The following is a 23799-nucleotide window of genomic DNA, read 5'->3' on the forward strand; positions in this document are numbered from 1 at the left end:
TTCCGACAGGTCTGCCAGCCAGTCTGCAGCTGTGGGTGGTGCTGCTGATCGCCAGCTGAGCAGGATTCTCCGGCAGGCGATTAAGGAAGCAAAAGCCTGGGCGTCGGCCCTCTCCCCCATATGAAGTTGTGGCTGGTCCTTTACTGTGTGAATGCAGAGTGGGATCTTGCAGACACTCCTTTTGCGGATTTTGAACTAACCTTCTGAGTTAATCCCGACTTGAGTTTGCTGTGGAATTATTAGTAAAACTGGATCACACAAGAATGGAGGGTGCAATGAGATGCATAAGTAATCATGCAATATAGTGATAGACAAGACCTCCAACCAGCAGGTGGCAGTATGGAAAAACCACATGACACTGTTACCTCAGGGAGCCTGGGCATAGTCTTCGTAGTGGATAGTCACAATTTGTAGTAGCTCTTATGTTATTTGTAATAGTTGGTAGTTTTTGAAAATATTCTCATGGTTATCTAACCCACGTAATTTTTGAATAATAACACTTTAACTAGTCAAGAGCTAGACTTTCTCTAGTGCACTTATTCTGACCGCCAAGCACCAGAACGTAACAGGCGGGTTGGGAAAAGGATACTTCATCACTTATTCTTTAAAATAAACTAGTCCAAAACACCTTCCATTTTTGGATATGTGATAAAAGGAAACAGTGCTGTTTGAACTAACCCCCCTCTCCAGTCCATAACTCTAGGCTGGGAAATAGGAGACTGCCTGGCATGGAAAGCAAGGAATAGTCAATCCTCGAGGTAACAGAGGCGTGGATGAGAGTTTCAGCTTATGAGCTGAGAGAAGCTTGGAGTCACAGAGGTGGAGGCAAGTATCATGGTGATGGTGTGGATAGGTGGACAGAAATTCAACGCAAGGTCAAATCATCCTTAAGGAGATGGAAATGGTGAGGAAATGGTGAGGAATTACCATACCAATGAGAAACTGAGAAATGTCAGGAATGAGAATGACTAAACATGAAAGTGGATGGACATCCACATACTCTGTGCCAATGTGTTACCCAGCTGCTGTGTCCATCTGGTGGTAATTGGTTCCAGTTGGGCGGGGGGAGGGGGTTCTCCCGCACCAGCTGAGAATTCTGAATTCTCCCTCTGTGTACCCGAACAGGCACCGGAATGTGGCGACTCGGGGCTTTTCACAGTAACTTCATTGCAGTGTTCATGTAAGCCTACATGTGACAAAAAAAAGATTATTATTAAAAGGTGCAGGCACCCACACAATCCAAATCTTGGTACAGCGGAAGTAAGTCCTCCGGTAGAGTGCAGGCATCTCGTTTAGCCAGCAGTCTCATTTTGCTGAACTTCCGTAGCACTTCTTGAAACCAAATAAGGAAATAGGAATGAAACAGCTTACAATTATATAGTGTTGAGGACTTTCCAAAGTGCTTTACACTTAATGAAGTCTTTTGAATTGTGGCTACAGTTAAATTTATGTTGAGTTTTTCATTTCCTTTCACATAAATCACTTTGATGAGGATCACTTCCCTTTTTGGCGCTAGTTAAGTACTTTGTTCTGCAGTCACAACTTAATCGAATATGGATACATTTTGGTTTCCAGTGTTAAAGATAAGTGGTTCAAAAGATGTGGTACGTCGGTGGCGCAAAAGTAAGTTGAATCTTTACAAGAATTATAACCCTGGAGATATTTTAACAATGATTTAATTGACACAGAAATAACAAATAAAACTATCAAAAAACTCGCACATGTGTGTTACAGTATTGTATCAATCTCTGCTGAGAGCACAGTTAAGATATTACTGTGCTGCATTAACACTTTAACAAAAATACTTTTGTTAACCCTCATATACTGGATATTCAACTGGACCTACTGAAATAAACTAGAACAGATACTCAATTGATCAGATCATGAAATTAAAATATTTTATGATTTGTATTTTGCATTTGAAAGAAGCCAATCAGCAAGAAAGTTAATGAACTAGAAGTTAAATCAATGCAACATTCAAATTTCAATCGCTCGCAAGACTGGGGCACATGAATGCTGATTACACTCTAGTTTATTACTTGGGGTTACATTTAATGGACAGATCTGATACAGCTGCTGCATTTCAAAATAGTATGGAACTCTTGAGTTATGTCCAGACAGATCTTTCTCCTACTGCAGTCCTCACAGATTGCAAAAAGCAGCACAGGTAAAAACCCAGATGCACAAGATGGACTTTGATTCAGTTGGCCTGGCTTGTTTGAATGAAGTGATCGTAGGACCTTTGTAAGTGTCAGTACTCATGAAGAGATGAGTGCAAATATTTGATCGGAGGGACTTTCAACTAAGAGACATGTTTACACTATTTTTCGAAAGAAAAGGAATGAGGGCCATGATTAGCCTTGCAGTTTGTTGGTTCCAGTGAGGTACGGTTCCAAGCCTTGTAGTGCTAATTAATTGTTATATTCTGTACTTGCTCGCACAGCTGAATGACAATTCCGTTAACTGCATTTCCTGGGGTTCTTTCGCACAGGCTTGTTGACTTTGCTGGCATTATGACAGATAACTACAAAAACCCTATGCTGTAAGTACTGTTTTATTTTTGCCTTTACAGCTACAGGAGCATATCCAGTTCTAAGTTTGTGATGCGTTAATGGTATGCATCTAAAGGGATGATTTCAAGTATTCATGATTTCCATCAAGCACCTAAATCTGTTGTTTTAGAGGACTCCCATCCTTTTGCCGAAAATAATAAGCGTAAACCATTTCCCTGTATCGTTACAATATCACAAACGAATAAGAATCTCAACCCAGTTTGCATGCTGTTGTTTAGTGTCAGGAAAACAGAGGTAGTTTTAGATGAGCAATATTCGTAATGTTAAATATTAGAAATAAGGTATAGTTTTAAGCGGCAGGGTCCCAGGGTCGATTCCCGGCATAGGCCACTGTATGTGCGGAGTTTGCACGTTCTCCCTGTGTCTGCGTGGGTTTCCGCCGGGTGCTCCGGTTTCCTCCCACAAGTCCCGAAAGATGTGCTTGTTAATTAATTTGGACATTCTGAATTCTCCTTCAGTGTTCCCGAACAGTAGCCGAAGGGTGGCGACTAGGAGATTTTCACAGTAACTTCATTGCAGTGTTAATGTTAGCCTATTTGTGACTCAATATCACGAAGATTATTATTATTAATTTAGTGTTGCAGTGTAAGGAAATGTAAACCCATAATTAGATTAATGCCAGAAGTAAGTGTGGGGTTTTGGTCAGCTCAAACGGTGCTTCTATTGTGCTTGGAGAGCATGAAAGGTAAACAAGCTGGGAGAAGTGGAAAGTCGTTGCGAAGTAACCAGGGGCACCTCTCAGTTGGGAAGGCATTTTGCGTTTAGTTTTAACTGGATTTATAGCAATTGGCGCTATGTAGTGAGAGAGAAGGCAGCTCTTACAGACCTGCTGGAAGCAAGAAAGAGCAGTTAGTTCTAGAAGCCAGGGAATGGAAAACAAAAGCCAGGAATATTGAAGTAAAGAGAATCAAAGAAGAACTGCATTTGGAGCAGATTCCTGCTTATGGAAGTCATAGTCAGACCTGGGAACAAAGAGAAAACAAAGAAATGTACAGCACAGGAACAGGCCCTTCGGCCCTCCAAGCCAGTGCCGACCATGCTGCCCGACTAAACTACAATCTTCTACACTTCCTGGGTCCGTATCCCTCTATTCCCATCCTATTCATGTATTTGTCAAGATGCCCCTTAAATGTCACTATCGTCCCTGCTTCCACCACCTCCTCCGGTAGCGAGTTCCAGGCACCCACTACCCTCTGCGTAAAAAACTTGCCTCGTACACCTACTCTAAACCTTGCCCCTCTCACCTTAAACCTATGCCCCCTAGTAATTGACCCCTCTACCCTGGGGAAAAGCCTCTGACTATCCACTCTGTCTATGCCCCTCATAATTTTGTAGACCTCTATCAGGTCGCCCCTCAACCTCCTTCGTTCCATTGAGAACAAACCGAGTTTATTCAACCGCTCCTCATAGCTAATGCCCTCCATACCAGGCAACATTCTGGTAAATCTCTTCTGCACCCTCTCTAAAGCCTCCACATCCTTCTGGTAGTGTGGCGACCAGAATTGAACACTATACTCCAAGTGTGGCCTAACTAAGATTCTATACAGCTGTAACATGACTTGCCAATTCTTATACTCAATGCCCCGGCCAATGAAGGCAAGCATGCCGTATGCCTTCTTGACCACCTTCTCCATCTGTGTTGCCCCTTTCAATGACCTGTGGACCTGTACTCCTAGATCTCTTTGACTTTCAATGCTCTTGAGGGTTCTACCATTCACTGTATATTCCCTACCTGCATTAGACCTTCCAAAATGCCTTACCTCACATTTGTCCGGATTAAACTCCATCTGCCATCTCTCCGCCCAAGTCTCCAAACAATCTAAATCCTGCTGTATCCTCTAACAGTCCTCATCGCTATCCGCAATTCCACCAAGCTTTGTGTCGTCTGCAAACTTACGAATCAGACCAGTTACATTTTCCTCCAAATCATTTATATATACTACAAAGAGCAAAGGTCCCAGCACTGATCCCTGTGGAACACCACTGGTCACAGCCCTCCAATTAGAAAAGCGTCCTTCCATTGCTACTCTCTGCCTTCTATGACCTAGCCAGTTCTGTATCCACCTTGCCAGCTCACCCCTGATCCCGTGTGACTTCACCTTTTGTACTAGTCTACCATGAGGGACCTTGTCAAAGGCCTTACTGAAGTCCATATAGACAACATCCACTGCCCTACCTGCATCAATCATCTTAGTGACCTCCTCAAAAAACTCTATCAAGTTAGTGAGACACGACCTCCCCTTCACAAAACCATGCTGCCTCTCACTAATACGTCCATTTGCTTCCAAATGGGAGTAGATCCTGTCTTGAAGAATTCTCTCCAGTAATTTCCCTACCACTGAAGTAAGGCTCACCGGCCTGTAGTTCCCAGGATTATCCTTGCTACCCTTCTTAAACAGAGGAACAACATTGGCTATTCTCCAGTCCTCCGGGACATCCCCTGAAGACAGTGAGGATCCAAAGATTTCTGTCAAGGCCTCAGCAATTTCCTCTCCAGCCTCCTTCAGTATTCTGGGGTAGATCCCATCAGGCCCTGGGGACTTATCTACCTTAATATTTTTTATGACACCCAACACCTCGTCTTTTTGGATCTCAATGTGACCCAGGCTATCTACACACCCTTCTCCAGACTCAACATCTACCAATTTCTTCTCTTTGGTGAATACTGATGCAAAGTATTCATTTAGTACCTCGCCCATTTCCTCTGGCTCCACACATAGATTCCCTTGCCTATCCTTCAGTGGGCCAACCCTTTCCCTGGCTACCCTCTTGCTTTTTATGTACGTGTAAAAAGCCTTGGGATTTTCCTTAACCCTATTTGCCAATGACTTTTCGTGACCCCTTCTAGCCCTCCTGACTCCTTGCTTAAGTTCCTTCCTACTTTCCTTATATTCCACGCAGGCTTCGTCTGTTCCCAGCCTTTTAGCCCTGACAGATGCCTCCTTTTTCTTTTTGACGAGGCCTACAATATCTCTCGTTATCCAAGGTTCCCGAAAATTGCCGTATTTATCCTTCTTCTCACAGGAACATGCCGGTCCTGAATTCCTTTCAACTGCCACTTGAAAGCCTCCCACATGTCAGATGTTGATTTGCCCTCAAACATCCGCCCCCAATCTATGTTCTTCAGTTCCCGCCTAATATTGTTATAATTAGCCTTCCCCCAATTTAGCACATTCATCCTAGGACCACTCTTATCCTTGTCCACCAGTACTTTAAAACTTACTGAATTGTGGTCACTGTTACCGAAATGCTCCCCTACTGAAACATCTACCACCTGGCCGGGCTCATTCCCCAATACCAGGTCCAGTACCGCCCCTTCCCTAGTTGGACTGTCTACATATTGTTTTAAGAAGCCCTCCTGGATGCTCCTTACAAACTCCGCCCCGTCTAAGCCCCTGGCACTAAGTGAGTCCCAGTCAATATTGGGGAAGTTGAAGTCTCCCATCACCACAACCCTGTTGTTTTTACTCTTTTCCAAAATCTGTCTACCTATCTGCTCCTCTATCTCCCGCTGGCTGTTGGGAGGCCTGTAGTAAACCCCCAACATTGTGACTGCGCCCTTCTTATTCCTGATCTCTACCCATATAGCCTCACTGCCCTCTGAGGTGTCCTCCTGCAGTACAGCTGTGATATTCTCCCGAACCAGTAGCGCAACTCCGCCTCCCCTTTTACATCCCCCTCTATCCCGCCTGAAACATCTAAATCCTGGAACGTTTAGCTGCTAATCCTGCCCTTCCCTCAACCAGGTCTCTGTAATGGCAACAACATCATAGTTCCAAGTACTAATCCAAGCTCTAAGTTCATCTGCCTTACCCGTAATACTTCTTGCATTAAAACATATGCACTTCAGGCCACCAGACCCGCTGTGTTCAGCAACTTCTCCCTGTCTGCTCTGCCTCAGAGCCCCACTGTCCCTATTCCCTAGTTCTCCCTCAATGCTCTCACCTTCTGACCTATTGCTCCCGTGCCCACCCCCCTGCCATACTAGTTTAAACCCTCCCGTGTGACACTAGCAAACCTCGCGGCCAGGATATTTATGCCTCTCCGGTTTAGATGCAACCCGTCCTTCTTATGTAGGTCACACCTGCCCCGGAAGATCTCCCAGTAGTCCAGATAATGGAAACCCTCCCTCCTACACCAGCTGTTTAGCCACGTGTTTAGCTGCTCTATCTTCCTATTTCTAGCCTCACTGGCACGTGGCCCAGGGAGTAATCCCGAGATTACAACCCTAGAGGTCCTGTCTTTTAACTTTCTGCCTAGCTCCCTGAACTCCTGCTGCAGGACCTCATGCCCCTTCCTGCCTATGTCATTAGTACCAATATGTACAACGACCTCTGCCTGTTTGCCCTCCCCCTTCAGGATGCCCTCTACCCGTTTGCAGACATCCTGGACCCTGGCACCAGGGAGGCAACATACCATCCTGGAGTCTCTTTCACGTCCACAGAAGCGCCTATCTGTGCCCCTGACTATAGAGTCCCCTATTACTATTGCTTTTCTGCGCTTTGACCCTCCGTTCTGAACATCAGAGCCAGCCGTGGTGCCACTGCTCTGGCTGCTGCTGTTTTCCCCTGATAGGCTATCCCCCCCGACAGTATCCAAAGGGGTGTATACCTGTTCGAGAGGGGAACAACCACAGGGGATTCCTGCACTGACTGCCTGCCCTTTCTGGTGGTCACCCATTTCTCTGCCTGCACCTTGGGTGTGACCACATTTACATAACAGCGATCTATGACGCTTTCCACCACCTGCATGCTCCTAAGTGCATCCAATTGCTGCTCCAACCGAACCATGCGGTTCATGAGGAGCTCCAGTTGGGTGCACGTTCTGCAGATGAAGCCATCTGGGATGCTGGAAGCCTCCTGGACCTGCCACATCTCACAGTCAGAGCACTGCACCCCTCTAACTGACATTGCATCAATTAATTAAAATTAAAATTTAAAAAAAAAAAAATGTTTTTAATGTATTTTTTTTTAAATTTCAAAGTTACTGCTAACTATCTGTTTCCTAGCACTAGATTTCTAATAGAAATGTGAAAGCTAAATATAGTACTCTCCGATCTCTGGCTTAGATACCCCTCTAAATTATAATTAAGTAATTATGTTTAATTAGTTTACCAATGCTTAATTTTTTTAATTTAGTGTAGATTCCCAACCAGCCACTCAGGTCACAGCTTTTCTGTGATGTCACTTCAGTTTCCCCCGACACACACAATTTGAAAAAGGTATAAAAGTAAAAATGAATAAAAATCACTTACTTACCTTCTTACCTTCTGAGTGTCTTAGATGTTCTCAGGTTCTCCCCCTGACAGAGACTGCTCCTCCCCCTCCGAACCTTGACCTGCACAATGCTAATAATATAATATAATAATAATATAATATGGCACTTACCTCACACCAATGGGTCTTATTATTAGGTTAGAGGAGGAGGGCGGGTGGGAGCCACTACACGTGTAGTGTCTCGTGTTTCCTCTCCACCAGAATTTATTGGTTGGGGGGGGGGGGGTCTTCCCAGAAGTCCGCGGGTCGAAAAAAATAAAACAGAAAAGAAGTGTTTTTTTAAAAGGATACACTTACCTCCCTGAAATCACTTGCGCACCGCTCCCGCTGAAATCGACTGGCCTGCTCCTGTGAAGGTAAGAGTTTTTAAAGGATACACTTACCTCCCAGAAATCACTTGCGCACCACTCCCGCTGAAATCGACTACCCTGCTCCTGTGAAGGTAAGAGTTTTTAAAGGATACACTTACCTCCCAGAAATCACTTGCGCACCGCTCCCGCTGAAATCGACTGGCCTGCTCCTGTGAAGGTAAGAGTTTTTAAAGGATACACTTACCTCCCAGAAATCACTTGCGCACCGCTCCCGCTGAAATCGACTGGCCTGCTCCGGTGAAGGTAAGAGTTTTTAAAGGATACACTTACCTCCCAGAAATCACTTGCGCACCGCTCCCGCTGAAATCGACTGGCCTGCTCCTGTGAAGGTAAGAGTTTTTAAAGGATACACTTACCTCCCAGAAATCACTTGCGCGCCGCTCCCGCTGAAATCGACTCTAGAAGAGAAGAGTTGATGGGGTTGGTTGCAGCCAAGCCACATACCTGAAGCAATCATAAGGTTCGGTGTTATATCGGAATCAAACTTTTCGGGAGCGATTTTCAGCCCATGTTAGCTGTCAATGAGAACGGCAACATGGGTGCAAAATACAGCGAGAATCGGAAAACACTCAGCGGTGAGATCGTGTTTTCTGGTTTTCCAGACCCTTGCTGGTGAGGTAACAAGAATCCTGCCACAGAAGGCCGGTGTTATATTTCTTTGTTGCCGCAAAGAGTACAGGTCTGGAGGTGCCCACACTCCGAATTCTTGTAAAACAGGCTGAGAGATGTTGCTCATACAATCAAGGTGATGATCTGTCCAAAACCCGCGCAAAGACTCATGACACATCACGTGATGCAAAACCAGCAAGAATGTCTTCTGGGATACACAGCACCCCTCCCTCGTTACTTCATTATTGCAATGACAACGATTAACATTCATACAACAGATCGCCTTATGTATTATTTCTATACATATAAGACAGTCTCCATGGTGGATGTTTGTCGCTTTCAGTGTTCTTGAACTTGGCTCCTTGCCACCTCAGAAGTGTCCTCATTCCTTTCTGTAGATGGTACTTCATGAGTAGTTCTTTCAGTATCTGTCACTATAGGCATTAGAAAGTCCTCAGAAACAGAATGTAAACTCGCTCAGTTTCTAGTCTCTGTTCCAAAGTATAGCTCTCTAGATCTTCAAAAGGTAGAACCCTTGATAAGTTTGTACAAACTTACTGATTAAGTAACGATCAGCATGTCGTCAGCAAAATCTTTCATCGTCTGTCTGTATGGTGGTTATTGGACCTGTCTTTTCTCGGAAGGTAACTGGTACCCATTTCTCATTGGTGGTAATTCCTAGCTAACTCCCTCTCTCCCTGATTGAATACTATTTTTTAGAGATTCTCTCCCTCCGAGCAATTTGTGTTGTTGTCATTTGACAATCTCTGAAGTATCAGATGGAGTTAACAAATAAAACTGTGTTTGTAGTTTCCTCTTGAACAGCAGCATTGCCGATGAACTTTGCGTGGTAGCATGTACAGTGTTCCAATAAGATATTCAAAATTTGTTTACTCTTCTTGATAACATTTCCAGGTCCTTCGATGCTTTCATGATTGTACAAAACGTGCAGCCAATCCATTTGTTGCTGGATGATATGGAGCTGACTTGACTTGATAGGGTGTATATTATTCCCTTTCGAGTAGTCCTCAAACTGAAGTAAACTGGGTATCATTATCATGTCCAGTGTTCCGACTCTTGCAAACACTTCTTCTTGTTTCTTAATTGTCTGCTCAGTCATCGTTAACTTCGCTAAAGCGACTTCTAACCATATCGCGTGTGCGTCCACAATCACTAAGAACATGTGCCCGTCTAATGGGCCAGCATAATCGATGTGTATTCTCTGCCATGGCTGTGTCGGCCATTTTCCTGGATGTAATGGTTGTAATGATAATAATCATCCTTATTAGTGTCACAAGTAGGCTTACATTAACACTGCAATGAAGTTACTATGAAAATCCCCCAGTTGCCACACTCAGGTGCCTTTTCGTATACACTGAAGGAGAATTCAGGATATCCAATTCAGCTAACGAGCATGTCTTTAGACCTGTGGGGGGAAACCGGAACACCCAGAGGAAGTTGACACAGACATTGGGAGAACGTGCAGACTCCGCACAGACAGTGATCCAAGCCGGGAATCGAACCTGGGTCCCTGGCGCTGTGAAGCCACAGTGCTGATGGCATGTTCCTTAGTTTCACACGCGATTGGCATTGCCCAACATTCTCTTCAACTTCAGTATCTAATCCTGGCCATCAAAAATAACAGTGAGCCAATTCCTTCATCCTTACCAGATCAGGATGTCCCTCGTGCAGTTGGTCAAGCACTCTACTGTGCAAGCATGGAGGAATAATCGCACAATAGAATTCCACTGTCAACTCAAGTCTTCATATGATGTAGGGTTTGAGGTCTGGACTTTTCCTATCAACGTCTGACAGCGCTCCTTTTGGACCAAGTTCATCTGCCTCGCCATCACTGGATTGGTTCTTGCATATCTTTGGATTGCAATTAAGTCACAGGTTACACTATTCAAGAGCGAGATAAACAAAATGTTGACTAACTTTCTTCTGGTCATGCTTGACTTATAACAGCATACGTGATGAAGCATCAGCATTTGCATGCTGCTTGGACTTGTGATATTGGATATTGTTGAAAGTTTCTTTATCTAGCTGAGCATAATTTATTTCTGTGGTAGTAAGAGTGCGTGAAGCAAATTCTATCGGCCATTCCACTGCTGAAGCCATAATGTGTGAGATGAGTGCACCAACCTCATAGAGTGAGGCATTGCAAGCAAGTTGCAACTTCAGCTTGCAATTACAACGAACCAACAGCTCTGACTTCAGTAAAGCTTCTTTCCCTTTGTTGTATGCATTCTCACATTCTTCTGACCAGCGCCATGCCTGTTTGATTCATAGCAAAGTGCGTAAGGGCTTCAATCCTATTGCTAACCATCATAATTGTTCAATCAATAGAAACGACCTTAATTGTGTCACATTTTGAGGACGTGGTGCTTCTAAGATTGCTGACATCTTCTTTGGTTCCTTGTGCAAGCCATCGTTGTCAATAATATGACCAAGGTAATTTATGGCCGACTTGAAAAAGTCATACTTTTCCTTCTTAAATTTTAGGTTATGGCTTTGTAAACGCTTAGTGGCAGCTCCCAAATTCTCTAATTGTTCTGGTTCACTCGAAACGGTGATGAGTATGTCATCTAAATAACATTGCATTCCATTAAACCCACTTCGAATTTAGTCTATGGATCTTTTAAAAAGAGCTACTCCGCAAGGAAGTCTTCTGTAATGAAACAGACCTTTGTGCGTTATGATGGTGAGTTGTAGCTGTCATTTGGCAGCCGCATTCATCTGCAGATATGCCCGCGAAACCTCAAATTTGCTGAATTTCCAGAAATTCTAGCAAACAAGTCTTCAATCAACGGCAGTGGATAATGATCTATGCCCAAAACTGGGTTAATAGAAGCTTTAAATTCTCCACAAATTGTCACTGAGCCATTAATGCAGGAACTATTGTTACCCAATGACTTGTAGCAACAGGTTCAATGACTCCTGTTCATACCAATCTTTCTAGTTATTCTTCACCTTTAGGCCCGATGGTGTACGGTATAGTTGTAGCTTTGAGACATTTGGATGTGCATTCTGGCTTGATTTTTCGGTACCTCAACTGCAGTGAACCTTTGAAAACTTTTTATGCCAATCAAGCTCTGCCAAATAGAGCAGGGAAGTTTCCATGGGCTGGTTTAGCACAGGGCTAAATCGCTGGCTTTTAAAGCAGACCAAGGCAGGCCAGCAGCGAGGGTTCAATTCCCATACCAGCCTCCCTGAACAGGTGCCGGAATGTGGTGACTAGGGGCTTTTCACAGTAACTTCATTTGAAGCCTACTTGTGACAATAAGCAATTTTCATTTCATTTCACAATGTGAAGAGGCAAGTTCACTGTCTGTCCATTTGCTTCTACTTTCACCATAATGCATCCTTTTAATGGTACAACCTCTTCGGTGCACATCTTTAGGATCACATTTGGTGGTTTTCAAGGCAGATGCCTCAGCTTTTGATGATAAATTGCTCGGGTATTAATGGTACTGCTGCGCCCCTATCCACTTCCATTTTAATTTCATGCTATTCAAGTTTTGGATATGTCCAATAACGTTGCTGATCTCCCTGCATTGACAAAGCACCCACCTTAAGCTCTTGCAGTAGCTCAGTTTCATTGTCTTTTGAGTGATCTTGAGAAAATCATCCACAAATTTGTAGACATGATCAAATTGTTTGACTGTGCTTTCCTTCTCTCACTTTCTTGGTGTAGAAAGGTTTTTCTGAGCCCAACGTCCTTGGCAATGTGGCCCTTCTTGCCACAGTACGTGGATGTGATCGATTTACTCCAGCATTCCTCCTGTTGTGTGTCCAACCTGTGTACAATGGTGACATGGTTGCACCTTTGCCGCCTTGTTCCATGAGGTATCCATTTTGTGGATCTTCGCTCCAGCCCCTGGGCGGGATTCTCCGGGAATTGGCGGGGCGGGCCATACCGGTGCCAAGGAGTGGTGTGAACCACTCCGGCGTCGGGCCGCCAAGAAGGTGCGGAATCCTCTGCACCTCCGGGGGCTAGGCCGGCGCTGGAGTGGTTGGCGCCGTGCCAACAAGCGCCGAATGGCCACCGCTGGCCAGCGCGAGTTGGCGCATGTGCAGGATCGACAGCGTGTTCTGGCACATGCGCAGATCCGCTGGCGTGTTTCCTGAACATGCATGGGGGGTTTCTTCTCCGCGCCGGCCATCGCGGAGCTTTGCAGAGGCCGGCTCGGAGGGAAAGAGTGCCCCCACGGCACAGGCCCGCCCACAGATTGATGGGCCCCGATCGCGGGCCTGGCCACCGTGGGGGCCCCCCGGGGTCGGATCCCCCCGCGCCTCCACCGAGGACTCCGCAGGCCGCCCTCAAAGCCAGGTCCTGCCGGTATGGACCTGGTCTAATGCACGCCGGCGGGACTGGCCAAAAACGGGTGGCCGCTCAGCCCATCGTGGCCCGGAGAATCCTGCCCCCTATCGGGATTGAAGACGTATGCTGTTATAAGTCAAGCATGACCAGAAGAAAGTTAGTCAACATTTTGTTTATCTCGCTCTTGAATAGTGTAACCTGTGACTTAATTGCAATCCAAAGATATGCAAAACGACGCCGGTGAATTTGGCAGCCGTCGTCGGAGTGGCGGGGCGGGATTCATGCCGCCCCCCGGCGATTCTCCAACCCGGCGGGGGGGGGGGGGGGGGTTGTCTGAGAATCCTGCCCCTATCGGTGAAGCTTCTCTTGTTGCCAGCTCCATAGATGTGTCAACCTCCACAGCAGCTTTCAGAGTTACATCACTTACAGTTCGCAGTTCCTCTGAAGAGCATCACTGCAGAGTCCACAAACGAGCCTACCATGAAGAGTATCATCAAGTATTGTACCAAATTCACAATATCTAGCTAACCTTCTTAAGGATGCTACAAACTAGTAGCACCAAAACCTTTCTGCATTTAATAACGGTTTATAAGATAAATGTCCCTCTAAGTTTTTCAGTAATTCACTGAAGGACTTGTCTCCTGGTTTTGCAGGGTAATGAAGCAGCCTAAATTGTTTACAGGCAACTGAGCTGAGATATGTTGCGACCTTTAGGTCCTGCAGTGTCTGATTAGCAATTGGAAACAATTGGAATCTTTCCTCATATGAATTCCATGTTTCATAATCCTCATCAAATGCGTCCAAGGCGCATGTTTTTCTCACCATTTAGCGTATTCCTCCTTTCCCACTGTGTTGAACATTATGACATAAACAATCCCTTGAACAAGCAACTAGAAAATCTCTCCACTTTTTGCCTGGCTATTTTTTGACTTTTTCCCCCCCCCCAAGTAGTGGCCCTTGCAGAGTCGGCAGACTTTGAAATCCCCATTCCCCACAGTCTGTTTAGATTTGCCATGTGTGTGGCCCCAGCAGCCCAGACCCCACTCACTTCAATGCAAGCAAGCCTTCCCCAACTGTCGGTCTTCCTGCTCACAGTTGCTGTTGAAATTTGTTTATACCTTCTGCCTCGGCGACAGTGCTTTGCCCAACGTCTGTTTGTGTGTGAGTCCGGTCCCGAGATTCCTCTATTGCTCCCGATGCCGCCCCACAATTAGTTGTTGAAAATCTTCTTTCGAGCAAATTTTTTTTTGCCATCATCAGTCCTCATCGCCAGTTTTATCTTCTGTTATATTTCTTTGTTACCGCAAAGAGAAAAGCTATGGAGATGCCCACACTCTGGATTCCTGTAACACACGATGAGAGGTTTATTAAGAGATGATGCTCATACAATCAAGACGGTGATCTGTGCAAAGTCCCGCAAACACTCACTACACATCATGTGACGCATAACCAGCAGTAGTGTATTCCCTCATACATAGCAGTCGGGAGCCTCATTTAAGTACATTAGCATCTTATTAGCGAGTCCTCCCGGCGGGAATTTCCCCCTTACTGAATATTCATTAGGTGTTGGTGTAATAACAGCTGTATAAAAACAAACACCTGACATCTCGCCTTCAAAGGGGCAATCGGAGGTGAGTGCTCAGGTTGTCATCACCTTCCTGGTGCCAATTGCAGAGGGGACATGGAGAGGATGTGGGGGATCCAGATAAGTGAAACTCTGGGTCTGGGGGAAGGGGGGGGGGGGCATTCAGTTGCAGCATCTCGGGGGAAGGATTGCTCTCAGGCCTTAGCGACCCTTCATTCTGTGAGCCTCTAATTTAATGGGGTCTGTCTGGCGACTGGTTTGCAGCATCACCTCCCATGTCCTCCTTGCTGTGATAGCACCACTGAGGGATTTCCCTTCCAGAGTGGCAGCTGGAAGGTGGGTGGGAGCAGATGATCAGGGTCAGCATGTGAGGTCAATGATTGGAGTCCAATGAGATGCCAGGCTGCCCGGACAGAGTGAGGGACTCTGAAAAAGAGTGATTCACAGACTCATGAGGGCTGCAGAACCGCCCGGAGGGGAGGACAGGGGGGGGGGGGGGATGAGTGGGGTAAGAATGATCCCCGTACTCAGGCAGCACTGTGAAGCCAGAGGCCATGAGATGTCTGGAAGCTCAAAGCCGCTGCTTATGGAGGCCAGGCTGTCAGGGGTTAAAGTATGGATGCCTGCCTGTTCAAATCGGAAGGCTTGGTCAAATTGCAGCCCTTGAGAGCTGGGGGATTTGGCGGTGCCATTTAAGGATGAAGTTGACATGCTAATTTCAAGGTTCACATGCATCACCGTACCACCATCCACCCGGACCATCCCTGCATGCGGTTGTGACACTGCAGCGCGCGGTCCTGTCCTCTGCCCGGGGGCATGTTGATGGCGGCCCAGGGGGAAGGGGGCAGACTCACCTGGGGCTGAGGTAAGACCACCCCTCACACACACACTTGCGCTCAACGTACATGACAACCCCCGCACGCTTTGGACAGAGCACAAAGGCAGATTCTGTAGGTGCAACATTGACTTTAATAACGAAAGGAGTTCATGCACGTGCCCTAGCCCCTAAAACTCATCTGTGCCCTGCACCCGTGCCAACTTACTCAGTGTCTAATTGTTTGGCCTTACGGGCCCTTTGACTACGCCTAGGTGGTTCCCCAGACGGTACAGCAGAACTGGAGGTGGACTCCTGTGATTCCTGCCCTCTGACACGGGATCCCTTTGGCGGCCGTTTCCTTGGGCGTCCTGGCCTAGATGAGCCAGGCTGCGGCACGGGTGACTGGGATGGCGAGCTGCCAGCCTTTCCTGCCCGTTGCCCACCCGATGCACCTTGGACGGAAGGGGGGGAGCCCGAGGTGTTGAGGTGTTCCGGGACCTCCCCTACAATGGGACCCGGAACGGGCCCCAGCACCTCCTCCTCCCTCGGGGTGCCCGATGGCCCCCAGGCCTCTACATGGGTGGAGGATGCGAACAGACTGGCCATCCGACGCCCCCCCGACATCTGCCGCTGCCAGTCCTGGAGGCCTGTGCTGGTATCGACAGGGGTCTGCAGGTTTGCAGCCATGGAGCTCAGGGGGTTGGCAATCCCTGTCTGTGACTGTGCGATGCCGACTCTCACATGGGCAATGGCGCCAATGCCTCAGCGATGGCCTGCTGAGACTGGGCCATGGCCTGCTGAGACTGGGCCATGGCCTGCAGAGATTGGGCTACGGACTGCTGAGACTGGGCCATGGCCTGCAGAGACTGGGCCATGGCCTTCAGAGACTGTGCCACGGAGTTGAGCCCCTCTGCCATCTGCCGCTGGCGCTGGCTCATGGCCTCCTGTGAGAGGGCAGCCATGTCCTGGGCCACAGACGCCGCCTGCACGGAAAGCCCCAGGCTTCGCAAACCGCTCCCCATGTCTGACACCGTCGCACCCATTGCCTCCACCGCGGACGCCACCCGTGCGGTGTCGGCCTGGGTGGCACGCATGACCGGCACCACTGCCAGCTCCTGGACGCGGGTGGACTCCTCCACCTACGACTGCAGCTGCCGCAAGCTGGCCGTCACCCTCTTCGCTCGTCTCAGGTTCGGTGGTTGCATCGGACCTATGGGTGGGTGTGGTAACTCCAGGAACCCGGGATCCATCTGGGCGGCTGATGTTCGCATGCGCCGGGCTGCCCTCCCACCGCCCGGCCCCTCTGCTGCTCCTACCTCCACCTGCTGTACCAGGACGGCTGTGTTGTGACCACCAGTGAGTGTACCAGACGCCTCATCACTAAAGTGCCCAACCGAGGTGAGCGTCTCTGCGATGGTGGAGGGTGTTGGTGACAGCAGTGGCGTTGTGTCGTGCGCATCGTCCGACTCTGAGTCCGTGGCACTTTGGGGTGGGGGTTCGTCTCCGCCCATCCAATCTGTGTCACTGTCATGTATTTCAGTTTCCTGGGTAGGGGTGTCCTGGGTAGTGGTGTCCTGGCTCGGCTGTGACGGGGGCCTGTGGCTGCCCCTCTCGTCACTGGGTGGCACACGCCTGCATCGCCGCACCCGCATGAGACGGGGGCGTCGTCTCCCTGTTGCTCCAGGTCACTCCGTCTCCCGTGGCCTCCGAGGGGCATCATGCGGGCGGTCTGCATCTGCGGGGATGGGTGCCTCGACGTTTGCTCCTGTGATACACAATGAAGCATGCATGGTTAGACACGCAGGCTGTGATCAGGTGATATGGGGGAGGGGGGATATGGGGGAGGGGGGATATGGGGGATATGGGAGAGGGGGTACGGGCTGTCGGTGGCTCACTTGCTGGTGGGCCCCCGACCTCTGCATCAGCAACCTCCCGGTCCTCAGGTCCGCCGGCCAGTTCCAGGGCCCTTTCCTCATTTTCGGTCAGTGGCCTCTCATCAGGTGGGCCTCCTCCAGTCCTCACATGCTCCTGGTGTTGTGTGCGCGCTTCTCCTGTGGGGGGTGGTGGCAGGAGTAAAAGGCAACAGTGTTAGACAGGTATATGAATGCACGCCATCGGTTGCGCGTGTATTGCAAAGGTTAAGGTTCGGGCTGGATTCACTTGGGGATATGGGGGATAGGGGGGAGGGGGGATATGGGGGATATGGAAGAGGGGGGATATGGGGGCTGGGTGATATGGGGAGGGGGGATATGGGGGAGGGGGATATGGGGAGGGGGATATGGTGAATGGGGAGGGGGGATATGGGGAGGGGGGATAGGGGGGAGGGGGATATGGGGGATGGGGGATATGAGGGGGGATATGGGGGAGGGGGGATATGGGGAGGGGGGATATGGGGAAGGGGGGATATGGGGGATATGGGGAAGGGGGATATGAGGGAGGGGGATGTGGGGGAGGGGGATATGGGGGAGGGGGGATATGGGGGAGGGGGGATATGGGGGATATGGGAGAGGGGGGATATGGGGAGGGGGATATGGGGGATATGGAGGATATGGGGGTGGGGGATATGGGGGAGGGGGGATATGGATATCGGGCAGGGAGGGGGGACTCACCCTGGCTGCCCTGACGAGGTCGTTTACCTTCTTGTGGCACTGGGTGCCTGTCCGTGGTGTCAGGGCCACAGCGCTGATGGCCTCTGCCACCTCCCTCCACAGACGCCGGCTGTGGCGTGGGGCAACTCTGCGGCCGTGTCCGGGATGCAGGACCTCCCTCCTCTGCTCCACTGCATCCAGGAGCGCCTCAATGTCGCGGGACTGGAACCTCGGGGATGAGCGGCGGGCGGCCACCCGGTCGGGTCTTCTGGTCGGGTGGGGGAGCAGCGCGTCTTATGAGCCGCCACGCCGTGCGGCGTGAACCACGTGAGCCTCCTCCAGTCCTTTGGGGCAGCACGACGCTGGAGTGGTTCCCGCCACTCCATCCCGCCGGTCCCCCCCATCCCGCCGGGTAGGGGAGAATCCCGGCCCTTATATTTCATTAGTGAATTTGTTTCTGAGACGGTCTACCATTATAGCGATGAACTCATTGTGGGTTTGGTGCGTTAAAGTGTTGGTCTCCTTAAGCGACGATATTGATAACTTTTCAAATGCTCTTTGAGAATCTTCTCAAATTCACTGAGATATTCAAGGCAGGTTAAAAAATTACCTCTTTAATTTGACAATGATGACTTATCATGTACTCTTAGAAGACAGCAGTTTGACTGTGGCTACAACACATCTCAGCAATTCCTCCAATAAGAACACTCCTTTTCACACTGAACCGCTACCACAGAATCAATTCTTCCAGATAAATAACGGGCGGGATTCTCCACTCCCGCGCCGAAGTGCCCACGCCGTCGTGAACGCCCTGATACCGACCCCCCCAGGCCCCGACAATGGGCTAGGATCGGGGCCGCGTCATCTACACGCGCCAGGCCTTGTCGCTGCGTAAAGGCGGCACCGCATAGATGACGCGGCCGGCGCCGCATAACTGGCATCACCCGCGCATGCGCGGGTCGGCCGGCGCCAACCCGCGCATGCGTGGTTGCCGTCCTCTCTGAGTCCGCCCCGCAAAAGATGGCAGATGGATCTTGCGGGGCCGCGGAAGGAAGGAGGTCCTCCTTCATAGAGGACGGCCCGACGATGGTGTGCACCGATCGTGGGCCATGCCACATTTGAGGTACCCCCAGTGTAGGATCCCTCCCCCCCCCCGGCAGGCCGCCCCCCCCAGCGCTCCCGCGCTGTTCCCGACGGCAGCGACCAGGTGTGGACGGCGCCGGGGGGAACCCGCCGTTTTGGCCTGGCCGCTCGGCCCATCCGGGCCTGAGAATAGCGGGGGTGCCGGAGAGTCGCCATTTTGGGTGTCTCCGGCAATTCCCCGGCCTGCAGCCCGCGGAACGCAACGGGGCCGTTCCCGCCGCTTGGGAGAATTGCGGGAGGGCGTCGGACCGTCATCCCGGGAAATATTGGCGGCCCAGGCGATTCTCCCAACCGGCGCGGGAGTGAAGAATCTCGCCCAAAATGTTTGAACAAACTCACAGATAGTTTTAATTTGAGCTCTGGAAGTTTCAAGATCAGTACTATCTCTCCCAACATCTCTCCAGTTAGAGCACCCAGCGGTGAATACCTGTTTCCCTTTAATACGGTCAGGGAGTATTTTGGAAACATAACAGTAGTCTGCCTTCGATGTTTCGGGAAATAAGTCAACCAATTTCTAATTTCCATCATCCCATTTCTCTTCACCCTCAGAAAATGGGACTCATGAAGATTTCTAACCAGCTTTCGCCTCCAACCTCAAACCTTTTTCTCAAATTTCCCATGATACCTTTGTTTTCTGGTTTATTTAGTACAAAATATTCTATCATACCCAGTGGAACATATTTTGGCGTTAAGGCAATGTGTTCAGGGAAGATTTCTCCCCTCATTTCAACAGAATATCTTGTAGTTCTGTTACCATTTCAGAGCCCAGGTTCGCCCTCTTTCCTCTCCTTCAATTTTCTGTGTTTTTGACAGCCAGATTGATAGTGTTGCTTCATATTGAGAAAGAAACTGACCTTGATTTTAGGCAGACAATAAAATGTCTGAAAGTGCAGGCCTTTCCTCAGTTAGGTTCATGCTTTACAAAAATGGGATTCATCTTTTTATTATGAGGATGAGATTCTGATCATGGAATTCAAACAACACTCACTCGATTCTCCTCCTGCCTATTCCTCCCTCGCAAATTCACAAAATCACCCTCCCCGTGGACCCTGCAACCCCATCAGAAGCTTTCCCTCCATGCAACCCGACCCTCAAACGCTCTCCCTCCCTGCAAAGCTGCAACCCAACCCCCTCACACACTCTCCCTTCCTCCCACACCCTCACACTCTTTCCCTCCTCCGCCATCCCCTCACAGACTCCCCTCACTCCTCACACCCTCCCATTCTCACTCACCTCACTCGCCTGGGAGCTTCAAGTTAGCCTGCCTCATCCACGTTGTGTCTTCGCTATGGCCGCCATGGCCGCCGAGCCTCTCCCTCACCTCGGGGTGTTGTTGTATGCCTGTTGCTCGCCTGGGGGGGGTGGGGGGTTCTACTGTGCTGCGAGCGCAAACACAACGTTCAGTTCCTCGTGGCTGAAGTGTCATAGAATCAGGGAATCAGAGAATTTACAGTGTAGAAGGAGGCCATTCGGCCCATCGAGTCTACACCGGCATCCTACAGAAGCCCACACCTCCGCCCTAGCCCTGTAACCCAGTAACCCCATCCCACCTTTTTGGATATTAAGGCTAATTTAGCATGGCCAATCCACCTAACCTGCACATCTTTGGACTGTGGGAGGAAACCGGAGCACCCGGGAAGGAAACCCACACAGACACAGGGAGAACGTGCAGACTCCACACAGTGACCCAAGCCAGGAATCGAACCTGGGACCCTGGAACTGTGAAGCAACTGTGCTAATCACTGTGCTACCGTGTTGCCCTCTCACAGTGAAGGTGTGATGGGTGTGTGTGAAGGGGCGCAGCTGGCGACGAGAAAAAATGTGGGAAAATTCCACCTTTCATGATTATTAAATGTTCTTTTTCTTGTTAAATTAGCTGTCTTGTAACTCTGATACTCCACGTTGCTTGAAATAAAGTAGAAGTTACATTCCTTTGAGTCAGGGTTCCATTCTGGAATCTTCCTGTCCAGTAATAACACCAAATGGGATTATTAGCAAATGTATGATGGCAATAAAGTTACTTCTATCTCAATGGTCTGGTCTCCTGAATGCAAAATGCGTGGCCTCTTTTGCTTCATAATCGACCACATCAGCTGCCTGTCCTGAAACACCGGTTAAAACAGCTTCGTGCTGGGTGAAATTGGAGTGTCAACATCACAACAGCCTCCTGAAAATGGTCCTACAGAAACACCACAGGAAATATGAAAGCACGGTGGCACAGTGCTTAGCACTACTGCCTCACAGCGCCAGGGTCCCGGGTTTAATTCCGGCATTGGGTAACTGTGTGGAGTTTGCACGTTCTCCCGTGTCTGCATGGGTTTCCTCCGGGTGCTCCGGTTTCCACCCACAGTCCAAAGATGTGCAGATGAAGTAATTGGCCATGCTAAATTGCCCCTTAAGGTGGGGTCATAGGATGGGGGGATTGGGCCTGGGTAGGGTGTTCATTTGAAGAGTTGGTACAGACTCGATGGGCCGAATTGTCTCTTTCTGCACTGGAGGCTGTAGGGGTTCTATTTATGATTCAATGAAGTTGGGTGATCCTGCTTGTATAAGGCTTGTACAAGGCGAGGGGCTTTTCACAGTAACTTCATTGAAGCCTACTTGTGATAATAAGTGATTATTATTATTACAAGGCCTTGAAGTCCACTCAAACCAGAATATGGAAGCAGATCTAATTGAAGAGGCAGCAGGTGTAAGCCTCAGACACATACTGGACACAGACCACTTTATGCAGATCTTTACAACTAGGTGTTTATTTCGGGACCAACTCTGTAACTGAGTCACAATTGGCCACTTGTGTTCCCCCATAGTCCACCCACACAACACCATTTCATATATAAGAGCACCAGGCAACACCGCAGCTCACATTCAAGACTCGCACTTGGTTACAACGTATGAATAACTGCGAAGCCATAAGCAAAGACTCGAGTCAAGAAAGCTGTTCTGCTGTTGATGCAGGCTTTTTTTACAGTGAGTCATTAGCTGAAAGGTGATGATCTGTATCAATTAGATATTGAATGTTGACATTTGCTGTGAAAGTGAACTACAAGATGAACTAAAGCTTTATCAAATGATGCCCGGCATGAGCGTGCTGAAGTGGGAAGTAATATGAGGACAGGTCTGAACGTATTCATTAACATTGCTACAAAAGCAGTGCAATAAAGCCCTTTCATTTAGATTTACTAAATTGAAGCAAATTGGCAGTACAGAATAATATTGAGATATACATTTCAATTGTTAATGTGTGTAATACGGCTTCCTATTTGTTTGTCAATAAGTTTTCAGATTCAACGTACTTCAGGGTCACTCACTATTTTCCAACTCTGGTTACGGGCGTTTGTGTAAAGTTATTCAAATATGTTAATTATCTGCAAAATAACTTTTCAATTTCTATTCATTGGGTGTGGGTGTCACCGGCTGGTCCTGTATTTACTACCCATCCCTAATTGCCCTTGAACTTCGTGACTTGCGAGGCCATTTCGGTGTCAATTGAATTGCTGTGGGTCTGGAGTCACATGTAGGCCTGACCAGACAAGGGTGGTAGATTTCCATCCCTAAAGGGCAACCTGATGAGTTTTTAAGACAATTGACAGTGGTTTCATGGTCGTCATTAGACTCTTAATTACAGATTTTTATTGAAATCAGATTTCACTATCTACTGCGGTGAGGTTGGAACCTGTGCTCCTCAGGCAGTGCCCCATGGTCTCTGAATTGTAACTGATCCAGTGACAATGCCAGGTTGCCCACTGTCTCCCCCTCTGTTCTGGTTCAACTTTTTGCACTGTGTCCTTCAATGATTTGGATATTGACCTTGGGAGGAATGACATTATGGTGACCATAAAACCATTATCGATTGTTGTAAAAACCCGTGTGGTTCATTAATATTAATGTCGTCCTTACCTGGTCTGTCCTACATGTGATCCCAGACAGCAATGTGGTTGACTCTTAAATGTCCTCAGGGATGGGCAACAAATGTTGGCCCAGCCAGCGAAGCCCAGATCCGATGAACGAATAAAGGAAGTGTTGTCTGGATTTGCAGACCATACCAGAATGGGAAGCTGATTAAATGATTGAAGGCAAGAGGGATATTGAGATCGAAGGTTGGGCAGGCTAGCAAGAAATAGATGGAATTTAACATCAGCAAAATGAGACGCCCCATTTTGGTCCAAAAATATAAAAGTAACTGTACTTTGAAGGGAAGCTTTGATGATGGTGATGAGCAGAGGGATTTGGAAGTTCCAATTCACAAAACGTTAAAACTAGCAGCTGGTAGAAAAGATTATTTTAAAAATGCAAAATGGTTTGTTTTATTGGAAGAGGTATAGAACATGAAGGTTGAGAAATGATAGTAAATCTATATAAGATCTTTGTTCAGAGTTGGTCTCAACACAATTGGAGGAAAGTTGAGACGAGGATACAATTCCAAATCACCGAGTTGTTGTCTGGCATCAACAAATACTTTCATTCTAACAGAAAAGGTTACCTGATAGAGGCATTTCAAACAATGGAGGGA

At 48.3% G+C, this 23799-nt stretch overlaps 1 protein-coding gene across 1 annotated transcript in view; it reads left to right on the forward strand.

The window, feature by feature from the left end:
- Positions 1-2476: 2476 nt before the first annotated feature.
- The window catches only part of LOC140406311 (lysophosphatidic acid receptor 6-like), a 40899-nt gene continuing 19576 nt past the window's right edge, over positions 2477-23799 (forward strand). Inside the window, exon 1 of the mRNA XM_072494425.1 lies at positions 2477-2542. The gene's annotated coding sequence lies outside the window, so the exon portion shown is untranslated. The remainder of the gene's footprint in view (positions 2543-23799) is intronic.

The sequence above is a fragment of the Scyliorhinus torazame genome, unplaced genomic scaffold (assembly GCF_047496885.1).
Source record: "Scyliorhinus torazame isolate Kashiwa2021f unplaced genomic scaffold, sScyTor2.1 scaffold_462, whole genome shotgun sequence".
NCBI classification, from domain to species: domain Eukaryota; kingdom Metazoa; phylum Chordata; class Chondrichthyes; order Carcharhiniformes; family Scyliorhinidae; genus Scyliorhinus; species Scyliorhinus torazame.